The sequence below is a fragment of the Papaver somniferum genome, chromosome 8 (assembly GCF_003573695.1).
Source record: "Papaver somniferum cultivar HN1 chromosome 8, ASM357369v1, whole genome shotgun sequence".
Classification (NCBI taxonomy): domain Eukaryota; kingdom Viridiplantae; phylum Streptophyta; class Magnoliopsida; order Ranunculales; family Papaveraceae; genus Papaver; species Papaver somniferum.
The window spans coordinates 175,305,095-175,321,267 of NC_039365.1; the positions used below are offsets into that span (position 1 = coordinate 175,305,095).

Here is a 16,173-nt window from a genome sequence, read left to right on the forward strand (position 1 = left end):
CAGAGTTTTGCTAGCATAAAAATCACATTTGTTTTCTCGTTGTCCTAAAACGACGCCTATAGCATAATCTGAAGAATCACACATAATCTCAAAGGGTAGGTTCCAGTTAGGTGCCTGGACTGGACATCGGGGCAGTAGTGAGTAAAGTTTTAAGCTTCTCAAAAGCCTCTAAACAAGCATCATCAAAGACAAACTTAACATCTTTTGCAGCAAATTGCAAAGAGGTCTAGAAATCAAGCTAAAATCCTTAATGAATCGACGGTAAAAACCTGCATGCCCTAGGAATGACCTAATATCTTTTACGGTTTTTGGGACCTGTAAAGTCTTAATAAGGTCAACTTTGGCTTTGTCTACCTCTATACCCTTTGAAGAGACGATGTGCCCTAATACAATTCCTGATTTAACCATGAAATGGCATTTTTCCCAATTAAGCACTAATTTTTTTCCTTACACCTAGTCAACACTAATGTCAAATGATGCAAGCACTCATCGAAAGATGAACCAAACACTGAAAAATCATCCATAAAGACCTCTAAGAACCGTTCTACCATATCAGAAAATATGCTCATCATACAACGCTGAAAAGTTGCAGGGGCATTACATAGCCCGAAAGGCATGCGTCTATACGCAAAGGTACCAAAGGGACAGGTAAAGTGGTTTTCTCTTGGTCTTCTGGGGCAATAACGATCTGATTATAACCGGAGTAGCCATCTAAGAAGCAATAGTGACTATGTCCAGCTAATCGCTCTAGCATTTGGTCGATAAAAGGAAGGGGAAAGTGATCCTTCCTTGTGACCTTGTTCAATTTCCTATAGTCAATACACAACGCCATCCCGTGGTCACTCGGGTTGGGATTAATTCATTATTATCATTCTGGACTACAGTGATACCTGATTTCTTGGGGACAACCTGAACAGGGCTGACCCACTTACTGTCTGAAATTGGGTAAATAATACCCGCATCTAACAACTTAAGCACCTCTTTTCGAACTACCTCTTTCATGTTAGGGTTCAGTCGACGTTGCATCTCCCTAGAAGGTTTGGAGTCTTCCTCTAAATGAATCTGATGCATACACACAGTAGGACTTATACCCTTAATGTCTGCTATAGTCCACCCTAAAGCTTCCTTATTGTTGAAGTACATTTACTAGCCTACTTTCCTGATCACTATCCAAATTGGAAGCTACAATCACAGGTAAAGTCTCAGATGGGCCTAAAAACACATACTTTAGAGTATCGGGTAGTGGTTTAAGGTCCAACTTTGGGGGCTCTTCTAAAGAAGGAATTAGGGTAGTCTCAGAAACTGGTAACGGTTCGAACCTAGCTTTCCATCTATCAGTGTCTAACACAGGGGTAGAATCTAATAGAGCATTCACCTGTTCAATAGTGCTATCGTCGTCAAAATCTAAACCAAAATGGGATAGACAACTTTCTAATGGGTCTTCAGACAAGATGTTTGGTAATGACTCCTGAACTAAGGCTTCTATCATGTTCACCTCCTCAACACATGTGTCATCTAGCTCATGAGGTTGCTTACTGACATTAAAAATGTTCATCTCCATAGTCATATTACCAAAGATAAACTCATCACACCATTTCGACAGTTAATGATCGCATTAGACGTAGCTAAAAATGGGCGACCTAAAATCACAGGTATCTGGTTCTCTGGGTCAGGGACAGGTTGGGTATCTAGGACCACGAAATCCACTGGATAAATAAACTTGTCGACCTCAATAAGAACATCCTCGATAACACCTCGAGGGATTTTAACAGACCTATCAGCTAACTGCAGTGTCATCTGAGTAGGTTTCATTTCACCAAGTCCTAGCTGTAAGTATACATGGAATGGCAGTAAGTTCACACTGGCTCCTAAGTCAAGTAAAGCTTTTTCTACCCGGAAGTTACCTATTGTGCAAGCAATGGTAGGAGAACCTGGGTCTTTGTACTTTGGAGTTGTGGTGTTCTGAATGATTGAACTTACGTGACTAGCTAAAAAGGCTTTCTTATGGACGCTAAGTTTTCGCTTTCGCGTACACATATCCTTAAGGAACTTGGCATAAGCAGGAATTTGCCTAATTGCATCTAATAAGGGAAGGTTTATGGTAACTTGCTTAAAAACCTCCACTATGTCATTAAAGTTCGATTCCTTCTTTGTTGGTACTAATAGCTGAGGAAATGGGGCTCTAGGCCTAAAATCAGACCTTTCAGGAACCGAATTCACATCATTAGAAACTTTATCAGTCTCTTCAGCTACTGGTCCTGAGAGGTGAGATCCTGAGGGGTGAACTACAGTATGTTCACTATCGGGCATGGTTACCTTATTGTCTACAACTCTACCACTTCTAAGGGTTCTAACAACATTCAATTGATTCGATGGTTTTGCACCTAATTCATGAACTCCTCTAGGGTTGGGTTGTGTTTGACTAGGAAACTTACCTTTTTCTCTCAAAGAATCACTTATCAGACCAACCTGGGTTTTTAACTCGGAAATAGCCTGACTATTTTCTTGTCCTATCCTGTTACTAGCTTGTAGACTCTGTTCTACGGATAACTGGAATTTTGCAGTTTGCTGAGTTAACAAGGCGAGAGATTCCTCTAAACTTAGGATTTTTTATCTGACTGATTCTGAAACTGAGCTAGTCCTGAAGGATTCTTAGTATAGCCAAAACCTGGGGGAGCATTAGAATTACTAAACTGACCTTGACTTTGGCCCTTAGACCACGAAAGGTTCGGATGGTTTCTCCAACCAGGATTATAGGTTTTGAATATGGGTCAATCTTTTGACGGTTATCAAATCTAGTGTTATTATAAAGAGCATTGGCCTGCTCTTCAATATTCTGGCCTTCCCAAAAAGGCTCCACTCTACCACTAGTCTGGCCCACTTCTAAGGCTTCTAACCTTTTTGCTATAGCAGCAATTTTGGCATCTGATTCATAGCCTCCTTCTACCCTATTAACGTTTCCTCTACTTAAAAGAATTGTTTTCTGGGGTGCCCTACTATTTTCCCATTGCTGGGTTTTTTCGGCGATTTCATTAAAAAATTCCATCGCCGCATCAACAGTTTGGTTTTCAAATCCACCAGTGCATAGAGACTCAACCATGGTCGTTGTGGAATAATCTAAACCCTCATAAAGGATCTGAACTAGCCTAACCTTTTCTAAACCATGATGAGGACACTGGGATAATAAATCATTGAACCTTTCCAAATACCTATATAAAGATTCTCCCTCTTGTTGTGAAAATGTGCATATTTGCGTCCTAATAGACGATGTTTTGTGCCTAGGGAAAACTTATTGAAAAAGGCAGATGTAAGTTGTTCATATGTCTCAATTGACTCGGAGTCCAAACTATACATCCACGACTTGGCCTTATCTTTCAGGGAAAATGGGAATAACCTAAGTTTCAAAGCATCATCATCTAAGCCTCTAATTCTTAGAGTACTACAAATTTCCTCAAAATCCCTAACATGGTAATAAGGGTTTTCATTTTCTTTCCCTAAAAAGATTGGGAGCATCTGTAAGGTCCCAGGTTTCAGTTCATAGGGTGCCTCCGTTTCAGCTAACTTAATACACGAAGGACGGGTAGTCCTAGTTGGATTCAACAAAGCTTTCAAAGTTGCCATTTCTGGCGCTATCGGAGCAACAGGATTCTCTCCTCAGTCAAAGAACGTTCAAAAACATACTCTTCAAAAGACTTTCTAGATTAAGGTAATCGAGACGCTTCGAACTACTAGGTTTCTCTTTAACAAATCTACCTAGTGCGTCTCTTTTACGTTCAGGCATACAATAGAATTTTCTAAATTGGAAGGGTAAGCAAACACAGATCAAGGCCGACTCAACCAAATCAAACCTATTGATTTCTAGCAAACAAAAAGCATGATGGCTCCACTTAGATTGTTTCTAGACCAGCTTCTAATCCTTCGAACGGGAATTCGTTACAATTTAAGCAAACCCCTCTGGAATCAATCCGAGTTAACGTAAGTTGAATAGAGGCGAGGGAAGCTCGGTGGAGCTTTGATACCCAAGGCCTCACCGGTATTACAAGGCGGCGCAGTCACGCATTCAACTTACAGAAACCGTCACGAACTTCGAAGTATGCTTAAAAGAGTAACCAATATTTTTCGAATGACTTTCTTGTTAAGCTCGTTACCCTATCGGTCTCATTCTAGTCAAAATTTTAGGCTTAGGTTCGCGTAGGTTACGTGTTCCTAAAGCGGGCAAGAAGAGAATGGTGATGAAATTCGAACCCTTATCTTGTATGGCCAGGCCTTTCCCTTTACTAGAAAAATAAATGTCCTTATTCAGTCCTCAACATATATGCATACGAAGGAGTCCAGGAACTCGCTGACAGGGGATTCGCGACTGTTTAGAATCTTACCTCCCGTTCCAGACGGGGGATGAATCGATTGTAGTCGACTTGGGCCACTGACTCCGATGTCTAGTGTACGAACCCAAGGTGCAGAGAGAATATCATAATTGTCCTCCTTCTCTGCAAACATTTTATATTTAAAGTACCCTTCCGTAGGGTAATAAAAAAAAAAAAATAATGTCCCAAAGTCCAAAAGTCCAAAAAAAAATAAAGAAAAATAACAAAAATAATAAACCCTAATACAGTTTTTTTTTTAAAAATAAAATAAACAAACCTTAAACTAAAATTATCTAAAAAAAAAATTGTCTTCTTTTCTGTTCTTTTTGCTTTAATCTTTAGATCCAAGTCTTTATAAAATCACCAAACTCCTTGGCTCAATTTTCTTTATGATCCAGAACCTGTAGACACAAGATAAATACCCAAAAACATAAAAAAAGACAAAAATAATAAAAACAAGGAAATAATAATAAAAAAATAAATAAATCTAAAACCCTAAAAACAAGTCCGCGTCGGCGACGCCAAAAATTGATGTGATTTGTAGATAGTGGTAAAAGTGGTTCGATTCTCAGACTTGTGAAGGATATTAATTAGACTTAAATCCTAATATTAAAATAGAAAACGCACTAAAAATTATAACAAACTCAATCAAAGATGATATCAATACTAAAAGAAACACTGAGGCTAAGATTCCACTATTTTCCAAGTTCAAAGTGATTAAACCAATACTTATATTTATGCAATTTTCTTGTTTAATTTGATTCTAAAATACTGCAACAAGTAGATTTTCAAAAGTAATAATTGTAAATACCAAGTATGAAGCATCAAAAATCTTAAAACTGGGCATACTCCATCAAAATAGATCACAATCACTCAAATAAAAATCATATTCAATAATATTTCAAGGCAAATAATCATATAATTATTGCAAATAAAAAGATAAAATAGAATATACCACTTTTTGTTGGAAAAATAGCTTCCTCTATCGCCTCAGCAATGGGGTTTAGCTCCTCATATTAATCATGATCTCAAAATATGTGTTTGTTGCTCAAAAGATGATTAAAAGAGTGAAAAGTAATAACACAGACTGTTTGCAACAATGTATTGGTGTTGCAAAACAGCTGTTACAATGGAACTGTTACAGAAAAACTGTTGCTTTGTCGTTGATTTAAGACTGCCCAGAAATAAGACTGCCCTGGACAGCTTAATGTCTTCAGCTGTTAAACAGCGACACTTTTCTGCGACTGTCTACCGAGGGTCAATCTTCTTCAGCTTAATGTCTTCTTCTCTGGCTCTCCTTAGGTTCCCAAACTCTCGACACCCCTTCTATATGACCCAAGACATCTATTTATATCAAGAATACCGATTAAATCTCTCCCAAATCTTCCAAAATCTCTTTCCTTCTCTTCACGGCCAAGTTGCGATAATTTGTTGTTTTAGGATTTCTACGAGTTTCTGAGCTTTCCTTTTTATTCTAAACTCTTCCTTCGATAGATACAAATCTTTGGGAAGGTTTACAGCATTTTAATCACTCTAAAATTCCCTAAAAAAGGTCACACATGTGACTTTCCATATTTTCTTGTTGTGAGAAAAATCCGTCGGTTGAGCTATTCTAATCGATTTAAACCCCCAAATCAGATTCCTAGACCCATAAGGAGTCTATCCTATGAAAATCAGAGGTTTAATCGACCTCAAACTCCTCCAAATCACGATCACCAAAACTGTTCTTTAACTGCACTATTTTCCCGCCAATTTTCTGGTTTTTGAATATTGAAGATGGTTCCCCCTTATCCAGAGTAGGGATGCGATTAGCAGATGCCTGGAAATGGGATGCCCCTTAGTAATTAGGTTACCCCTTATCCAAAGTGAGAGTCCGAATAGCAAATGTCCTCCGGGTGCTTTCCGACAACTTTTCGAGTCAATTTTTTCCAAAAATGTTTATTAGCCAAAAATACCTACAAATAAATAAAACACCATAATAAGTACAAAAATGAGCTCTAAAAATATATAGAATCAAGACAAATCGGACACAAAAATGTGTCTATCACCGACCATGCCAGCCGCACCACAGTGCCAATGGCATGCCATGCCAGCCACATCTCCGTGCCAAAAGCATGCCGACCATGCCAGCCGCACCACCGTGCCAATGGCATGCTATGCCAGCCACATCTCCGCGCCCAAAGGCATGCGGACCATGCCAGCCGCACCACCGTCCTAATGGCATGCCATGCCAGCCACATCTTCGCGCCAAAGGCATGCCGACCATGCCAGCCGCACCATCGTGCCAATGGCATTCCATGCCAATCACACCTCCGCACCAAAGCCATGCCGACCATTCCTCCATTCCGCCGGCTGTCAAACAAAGGGTTGCAACAAGCAACGGCCACCTTTCCTTATGAGATACAAATCTCAGCCGTCCAAGTTCACCACCAAACACGTGGCAACTTTTGGCCCAATGCCAAGCCCTAATTTTGGCCATGCCTAATCTATGCCAAAACCCTAATTTGGTCGCACCTAAGACTATGCCAAAATCCTAGCTTGGCCGCGCCTAAACCATGCCAAATCCATGTCGGCCATGCTTCCATGATGATGGATGCCAAATGAAGCATTGCAACAATCAACGGCCACCCTTCCTTCTGAGATACAAATCTCAGCCGTCCAAGTTTTCCACCAAATGCGTGGCAACTTTTGGCCCAATGCCAAGGCCTAATTTTGGTCGTGCCTAAAACTATGCCAAAATCCTAGCGTGGCCGCGCCTAAACCATGCCAAAGCCACTCCGGCCATGCCTTCGTGCCACTGGCTACAAAACGGAAGGTTACAACAATCAACGGCTATCCTTCCTCCTGAGATACAGATCTCAGCCGTACAAACTTTCCACCAAACGACTTGTGGCAATCTCTTGGATACGGTACCAACTCTTGGCCACGGTGCCAAAACCCTAATTTGGCCACGCCAAAGCCATGCCGGCCATGCCTCCATGCCGCTGGATGACAAACGGAAGGTTGCAACAATCAATGGCTATCCTTCCTCCTGAGATGCAGATCTCAGCCGTACAAACTTGCCACCAAGTGACTTGTGGCAATCTCTTGGCTACGGTGCCAACTCTTGGCCACGGTGCCAAAACCCTAATTTGGCCACGCCAATGCCATGTCGGCCTTGCCTCCATGCCGCTGGCTGCTAAACGGAAAGTTGCAATAATCAACGTCTATCCTTCCTCTTGAGATTCAGATCTCAGCTGTACAAACTTGCCACCAAACGACTTGTGGCAATCTCTTGGCTACGGTGCCAACTCTTGGCCATGATGCCAAAAACCTGATTTGGCTACTCCAAATCCATGCCGGCCATGCCTCCATGCCGCTGGCTGCCAAACGGAAGGTTGCAACAATCAACGTCTATCCTTCCTCCTGAGATGTAGATCTCAGCCGTACAAACTTTCCAACAAACGACTAGTGGAAATCTCTTGGCTACGGTGCCAACTCTTGGCCACCAAACGACTTGTGGCAACCTTTGGCTACGGTACATACTTAGATATGACAATTATTTGGTCATAGCACTAGACCCTAATTAGCCATGCCAAGAGCATGCGCAAACCACGCCACTGGCTACCAACGGAAAGTAACCCCAATCAACGGCTAACATTCCTCTCAAGATGCGAAATCTCGGCCGTCGAAAGTCACCACCGAATCGTAAAGCCTCTCAATATTAACTTGACAAACAATAACAACATGCTACACTTTTTCCACGAAAACACTCGAGACATCAAAACATGTCACAAACTGGGAGATGCTCATCAGGGTATTGGTCTGGCGGTTTACAACGTGCGGCGTACATTACGCCTATTACAAGAAAGTGTCGTAAGAGTGAGGAGGTTAGTAAATACAAGAAGTAATGGTGAAACGTTTCCTTTATTATGGAAACATCAATTCCAGACGTTACCCGTTACCGCTTTCTTCCATTTACGCAACCGTTTCCACTTCTTACGAGACCAGGGTACGTTTCGTTGCGACTTGTATAAATAGGTCTCACCTATTTCCACCAAAAATCAAGTTTTTTGTCAGGAGAATACAACACTCAGAAATCACTTGTTAGCTTTCCCATCTGTTAGCTTTCCACTTTCCGATTCAAGTCGTCAAACAACTACTCTTCCCGAATCAACTATTCTGGTCTCAACACTCTCTTCGCTTCCCTCCCTAGACCAACCCTTCTCCTCCACTTTGTGACCAAAACACGTCTGGAACGGACATTTCTTGGTTTAGTCCGGATTTGTACAGATTGATCTCTCGAATCAAAGTACTCCCTTGTAGTACATTGTTTAGGGTTTATACTCGTTTCTCACCCACACACTCGAAATTACCGAAATCACCAGAAAATGTTTTCACCCTCAAACAACTATTCCAAGTGCTTGGGACTTACCTCAAAGGATAACTCCTTAGATGATTCTTCTGAATCCAGAGGAAAAGATACCATGTTATCAGTCTCTGATGATATGCTTCCCTTATTTACTAATGGGTTAATATCAGAATCTGAGTTGGAACTTACCAGAATTATAAAAAAGGTTGTTGAGTTCATTGATATCCAAAACTCTAGAATTAGAGATCTTGAAGAAAAATGTGCTCAGTATTTAGATGAGCTTGATAAATCCCTTGAAAGAGAGTGTGAAGTCTCTGATTATATTGACAATTTCTCTAAGGATATGCGCAGATTTGAACAAGAAATTACTATTCGAAATGAAAATATTAGTATGCCTGAAGATATCCTTTGAGAAAATTCAACTAGAGAAGAATGTTTACTCAAGCCTCACAAATTAAAAACGAACAGTCTTCGTGTGGAAAAAGAGTAACTAGTTGCAGATATTCTATTGTCTCAGAAATAGTGTCAAGTCTTGAAAGATGAAAACTCTGTTTTAAAAAGTAAAGTTAACTCATTGCCTGATGTTACAACTCCCATGGAATTACCATGCATTAGGAAAGTTACTTCTGAGAATATGTCTGGAAAAAAACATCTACATATTCTGCCAACATTTGATGAAGAAACCTTCAGTAAAGATAATGAAACAAAGGTTTTTATTCCACGAATCTGTTCACACTGTGGAAAGAAGAATCACATTGCTCTGAATTGCTATTCTAGAAAGAAACATATTTCAAATCTTCAAAAATTGCTTGACTTTGCAACCAAAGAAGTAAAAAATCTGACTGCAATGGATTCTGTCTCCGTAGAAGACCAGAAAGTTTATGGAAAAAATATCCTGGGTTCCTCACAGAAATTCCATAAAATAATTAGTTTCGTAATAAAGTGTCTAACAACACTACAAATATCAGCCTTTACACTGATAGTGAAAGTAGTTTTGGAAGATGTAAGCTCAGAAAATGGAATCCAAGTTATTCTGACTCTCTGAAACGAATCTCAAGAGGTCCTCGGCTTGCTCCTCGAGGAAAACCTTCTTCCGAAATACGTTTAAAGGAAGAGGAATCTTCAAACTTCCCTGCACAAGAATTTAGATTAAAACCTCATGAAAAACATAATAGAAAAAAGAAAGACAACACTGAAAGCATCACAAGAAAGTAAATCTTGATGTATCATCCTCTGATACTTATGGTGAGATTTTATCTCACTCTGTTGATTAATCTCAACGGATATGTCCTTGGAACTAACTTGAGAGTTACAAGGACTATACACATATCAAGGATTTCCTTTGATATTAAGATTTCTCAAGTCTATTTTTTGTGTGAAAGACTTTGGTTCCATCTCTTCAGAAAAGGATTAAGTATTTTAAAACATTGCTCACTTAATCTAATTCTTTCCTAAGAAGTCCTTCTAGGTGCTCTAATCAGTTGTGTATTTGATACACTAAGGTTGTTGATCTGAGAGCCTGCTATTATGAGTATAGAAAATTTCTTTTTTTTGCTGTCAAACCAGCAACCTCTTTTTCGGTGAACCAGTTTCTAGTCTGTGAACCAGTTCACGAATCCTTTCATCGAGATTAGGGTTTCCTCATAAAAGAAGGTAAAGAAATCTTATTGTTCATAAACCCTAGGTTTAAAGAATAATTAGTTGAGTTCCTGGATTTTTCTCTTGCAAAAGAATGGAAAGCTCAAAAAGACCTCATGAAACCATCGACCTTGATGAAGATGATCCAAAAGGAGAAAGTTCTTGTCATGAAAGAATGTTGAAAAGGATTGGGTTAAGAAAAGAACATAACTTCTGGATTGCTGATTTTTAAGGATCCAACTCATGCTCAAAATGACTCTAAGATTGAAATTCCTAACCTTCAGTTACAATTAAATAAGCTTTTTGATGGTCAGCTCAAGATGATCGAAAAGCAAAATGTCCTGATCAGGAATCATAAAAAGCTGATCTCTAAATATACGACTCTTAGGAAGCATATCCGTATTGTGAATCGGAAGGTCGTTGTAGCCAGGAGCATAACATGTTAACCATTCAGCGGGTAAAAGATGTTGGGGAGTCTGAAAAAGCGGTGGTCTAACAACCTTACCCAATATTTCGCTTAGAAATCTGTATGGACTAACTCCAATATACTTTCAATAGAATCAACTAGACAGTCAGACTCAATCTTAAAAAAAAGTATATCAAAGAGTTATATCTCAATTTCTCAATTCAATCTGCAATCAAACAAATAGGAATTTGCGAGCCTGATTGAATACAAGAGAAATAACTTGAATGGTACCAAAGACCAATGTTCAAGGACCAATCAATTTCAATCAACAACCAAAGGTTGGATTTACCAATTGATCGATTCAACCCACAACATGTGATATTTCAAATATATAACAAAATATAATGCGGAAAAGAAATAACACAGACACCAGAAGTTTTGTTAACGAGGAAACCGCAAATGCAGAAAAACCCTGGGACCTAGTCCAGATTTGAACACCACACTGTATTAGGACGCTACAGACACTAGCCTAATCCAAGTTAACTTCATACTGGAATGTAGTTGAGCCCTAATCAATCTCACACGGATCAAGGTACAGTTGCGTTCCTTACGCCTCAAGAACCAGCCGCATTCTGCGCACTTGATTCCCTTAGCTGATCTCACCCACAACTAAGAGTTGCTACGACCCAAAGTCGAAGACTTGATAAACAAATCTGTATCACACAGAAAAGTCTATTGAATAGATAAATCTGTCTCCCACAGAAATACTTACGAGTTTTTGTTCTGTCTTTTGATAAATCAAGGTGAACAAGAACCAATTGATAAACCAGACTTATATTCCCGAAAAACAGCCTAGTATTATCAATCACCTCACAATAATCTTAATCGATTAATGATAGACACATTTTTGTGTCCGATTTGTCTCGATTCTATATATTGTTAGGGCTCATTTTTGTACTTATTATGGTGTTTTTTATTTATTTGTAGGTATTTTTGGCCAATAAACATTTTTGGAAAAAAATTGGCTCGAAAAGTTGTCGGAAAGCACCCGGAGGACACTTGCTATTCGGACCCGGTTTGGATAAGGGGCACCCCCAGGACACCCCTTAAGGCATCTGCTAAAGGAACCCCTACTCTGGATAGGGGGACCCCCCTTTTTCTTCATCGTTCAAAAACAATTTTGGCGGGAAACTCTATTTATTACCTGCGTGAATTTGGGAGCATCAGTTGGACGTGAAATAACGAGATTCAATGGCTGATTTTTGTTGGGCTGGACTTCCTAGAGCATAAAAGGGTTGGTACATGTGATTGGATCGAATGAATTAGGTTAGATCGACCGAGAGAAGGAAACAGAGGTGTTGTGGTCACGGGTTGTTGTTGGAATATTTTTTCGACAATTCAGGGAGATTAAAGGCTAGAAAAGCTTCCCCAACATTCGTAGTTATCTAGTAAAGAGTTTGGAAGTATTAGGAGAGGTCAAATACGCGTGAAGAGAGTTTGGCAGAAAGAAAACTCTGAAACTTGCTGTGGAGATAAACCAAGATTTTGGGGGAGATTTAATCGAGTTGTGGCCTATAAAAGGAGAGGGGATAATTCATATAAGGGGTACGAATCCTTTCAGAGAAGTTTAGAACACCACAGAGCTCCAGAGATCAAGTTGCAGGAAAATACCTTATTCTGCTGCTGCTGCTGAAGAGGAAGAACACGAAGAACATTGAACTGTCGCAGAAAACTATCGTTGTTTCACAGCAGAACCTACGTGTCGTTCATCACAGCGGTTGCATTAGGTCTTTAGCTACTATTTCTCCATGTAACAGTGATTCTGCAACACCAACAAACTGTTGTGAATCGTCTGTATTATCACTTTTCATCTTTTTAATCATCTTTTGAGTCGTAAACAAATATTTTGAGATCATGATTAATATGAGGAGATAAACCCCATTGCTGAGGCGATAGAGGAAGCTATTTTTCCTACAAAAAGTGGTATATTCTATTTTATCTTTTTATTTGCAATAATTATATGATTATTTTCCTTGAACTATTATCGAATATGATTTTTATTTGAGTGATTGTGATCTATTTTTATGGAGTATGATTAGTTTTAAGACTTTTGATGCTTCATACTTGGTATTTACAATTACTACTTTTGAAAATCTACCTGTTGCAATGTTTTAGAATCAAATTAAACGAGAAAATTGCATAAATATAAGTATTGGTTTAATCACTTTGAACTTGGAAAATAGTGGAATCTTAGCCTCAGTGTTTCTTTTCATATTGATATCATCTTTGTTTGAGTTTGCTATAATTTTTATTGTGTTTTCTATTTTAGTTTTGAATTTAAGTCTAAAAAAAATCCTTCACAAGTCTGAGAAACGACACTCTTTTTACCACTATCTACAAATCACATCAATTAACGAAATAAGATATTGTGGAATCACAAACGATGAAACGAAGGTGTTTGTGACTACTTTTCAATCTTGCCTATCGGAGATAAAATCTCGAGAAAACCTTAATGAAGATAGTACTGAATCACAATAGAAAACAACAAGATCAGAACATGCAACTACGGAGAAAAAGTTGGGCCTGGCTTCACAATCCCAATGAAGTCTTTAAGTCGTTAACCTACATGGTTTCATGAAAAACCTAAGGTTAAAGGAGAATCGACTCTAGCTTATGATACTAGTATCACACAAGAGGTGATGGGATTATGTTTCGCAGTTGCTAGAGTTCTCTTTTATATAGATTGCAAATCAGGGTTTGCAATCTAAGTTACCTTGGTAAAAAAGCATTCAATATTCGCCGTTAGATGAAAACCTGATTAGATTCAAGCTAATATCTTTCAACCGTTAGATCGAACTTAGCTTGTTATACACAAATGAAATGTATCTTCATTTAGGTTTGAATAACCGTACCTAAACGTGTACACTTAGTCGGTTCAACAATAGTTAACCAATGGTTAGCTATATGAGCACTTTCATATCAACCTTATTCCTCTTTAACATAACTAGTTCAAATGACTCAAATGAAACTAGTGAGAGAGTTGCTCAATTGCTTAGATCTCATAGAAGTATACAAGACACAATTGAAGCAAAATCGAATTTGATTCACTCGAATCAATTCATGAACATCATAGCCACGTTTTGCAAAAGATTGCATTCCTTATTATATAAATGTTTTAGTTCATGAATAAACCGATTTTAGAAAGTAACCTACTTAAGCATGCAAACGGGTACGCATACCTAAGTAGCCAGACCGAGTTTGGTTACACCAGTACGCGTACGGGTACGCACACCAACTCACACTTCCAAACTCCATCAAAAATTCACGGAAACCAAACTTCCGCTAGTACGCGTACGGGTACGCGCATACCTAGGTTCGGGACTTCAAACAACCAACCAGTACGCATACGGGCACACATACTTAGGTTCCCAGTTTTGGATTTTACAAAAATGTGAATACACACTATGTTTATATCCAAACATGGTTACTTGTTCAAAACTCTCATTTCAATTATTGAAACTTTCTTAGAGGATGACAACAGTTGTTATCCACAAACTATTAGCATCAAAGCGATTTTCAAGTTATTGAAATAATCAATATGGATTTCGTCAAGAGTAAAGATGAACTTGGTTGAAGCGAAAGATTACCAACACATATTTCGAGAAATAGATAAGTGAGTTAAACTCAGCTCGAAATAGCAAATGTGTATAATTGAAGTCTATATAGCAATACGACTTTTGTCTCAAATAAGAGATAGAATAGATAGACTTTTGAGTGATAGATAAGTTCAAGTCTCCACATACCTTTTGTTGATAAAGTTCCACAAGTTCCCTTGAGTAGTTCTTCGTCTTCATTTGATGAACGTCGTGGAGTCTGAATCTCAACTACACTTACTATCCTAATCCGAGACTTGGCTATAAGTAGAATACAAATCAAGACTTTTAGTTTTGGCAACTAAACTTGACAAACAAGCTTGAGATAGCAGCGCTTGCGAGTTCAACCGAGCAGTGCTCTAACAGAATCATTCTTCGATGGAGTTGCAGAAAGGTATGGAGAAATAAATGAAGTTTAGGTTTTATTTTTTCTTCTTTCATTTCCCTTCTATTTATTTATCTAGGAAACTTCTTTTGAGGATTTTATTCTTGAGAAAGATAACTAGGTTTTGGTATAGCAAAGATTGTGATTACATATAGCTATTTCCAACGTTTTCATATTGCATGTTTTTAGATTTATTTGTTTAAATTCTAGAATAGTTGGAAGATGAACTTGCAGTATGTAATCATTATTGGTTTAATTATTGTAAAACTTCTATGAAATATTTGTTCCTTTACGTTCTCGTGAATCGAGCTAATATTTCATACATGCTCAGAAGTTAAATCTATTATGTTTTTATAAAACGGAAAATCGAACAAACTCTTTGAGATTTTTCTCGATGTATTGATATTTTTTGTGATTACACTTTTGTGCTTTGCTGCTTGACACACTCCGTAAGATTCTCTTATGTTGAGTAAAATCGAGTAAAATTGTCTCTTTGTTTGTAACTGGCCTTGAGATTAATTTATGTTGATATTATTATGGATACAAATCCGTGTGATTTGTTTTTTTCCGCCGAAATCATTCTTTTTAACAAAACCAAGGTCGCTCATGTTGTTCTCTTTGGAGTGACATTTTATGGGGGAGATTTCTTAAATGAACTTGTGCTTAATTGTTATATCTTTGTGGGGAGTGTAGCTGTGGAATTTTATAAGGAGATACTTGTATATCTTTTTAATCTCCTAGGATGAGCGCTAAGTATTTATTACTATGTGAAATCATCTAAATAAGTTGATATGAGGAGTTACATTTTAACTATGTTATTATGTAGCATCCCCATCTTCCTTAAAACTTGAAGATATCTTTTAATTGTATTCATTATGATCCCGCGATTTTCGTACCTTTGTTAATTTTATTGACAAAAAGGGGGAGCATTATATAGTATTTCATACTACATACATATGATTTACGGATCATTATGTAAGGGGGAGTGAATCATTAAGTTATAAGTTTTACCTATTTGTAGCTGGTGGATTTTCGACAAGGGTTAAAATAGTAAAACCATAATTATACATGCTCCTGATCCGGCAATCAGATGAGTATTGAGGCTCATTCTCTCATTGAAGCATGAAAACTCATGCCATGAAATCTCTGACTAGGAAGGTTGTCTCTCAGAGTATATGAAGATGTAGTCTCTCAGCTGAGGCAACGATACATCTCATGAGTACTGAGCAATTTCAGTAATTATTTCTATATAGAATCCAAAGATTGGACGGCTCCTAGACAGCATGCCTGCTAGTATATAGCAATAACGTCTTAAGGATTCAATAAGGTTTTCCCTGACTATATAAAAGAAATATGATGTTTCAACAAGCTCATAT

General features: G+C 38.3%; 1 pseudogene; it reads left to right on the plus strand.

Annotated features, from left to right (window-relative positions):
- Positions 1 to 3,158: 3,158 nt before the first annotated feature.
- LOC113307236 lies at positions 3,159 to 3,258 on the plus strand (annotated as a pseudogene).
- Positions 3,259 to 16,173: the final 12,915 nt, after the last annotated feature.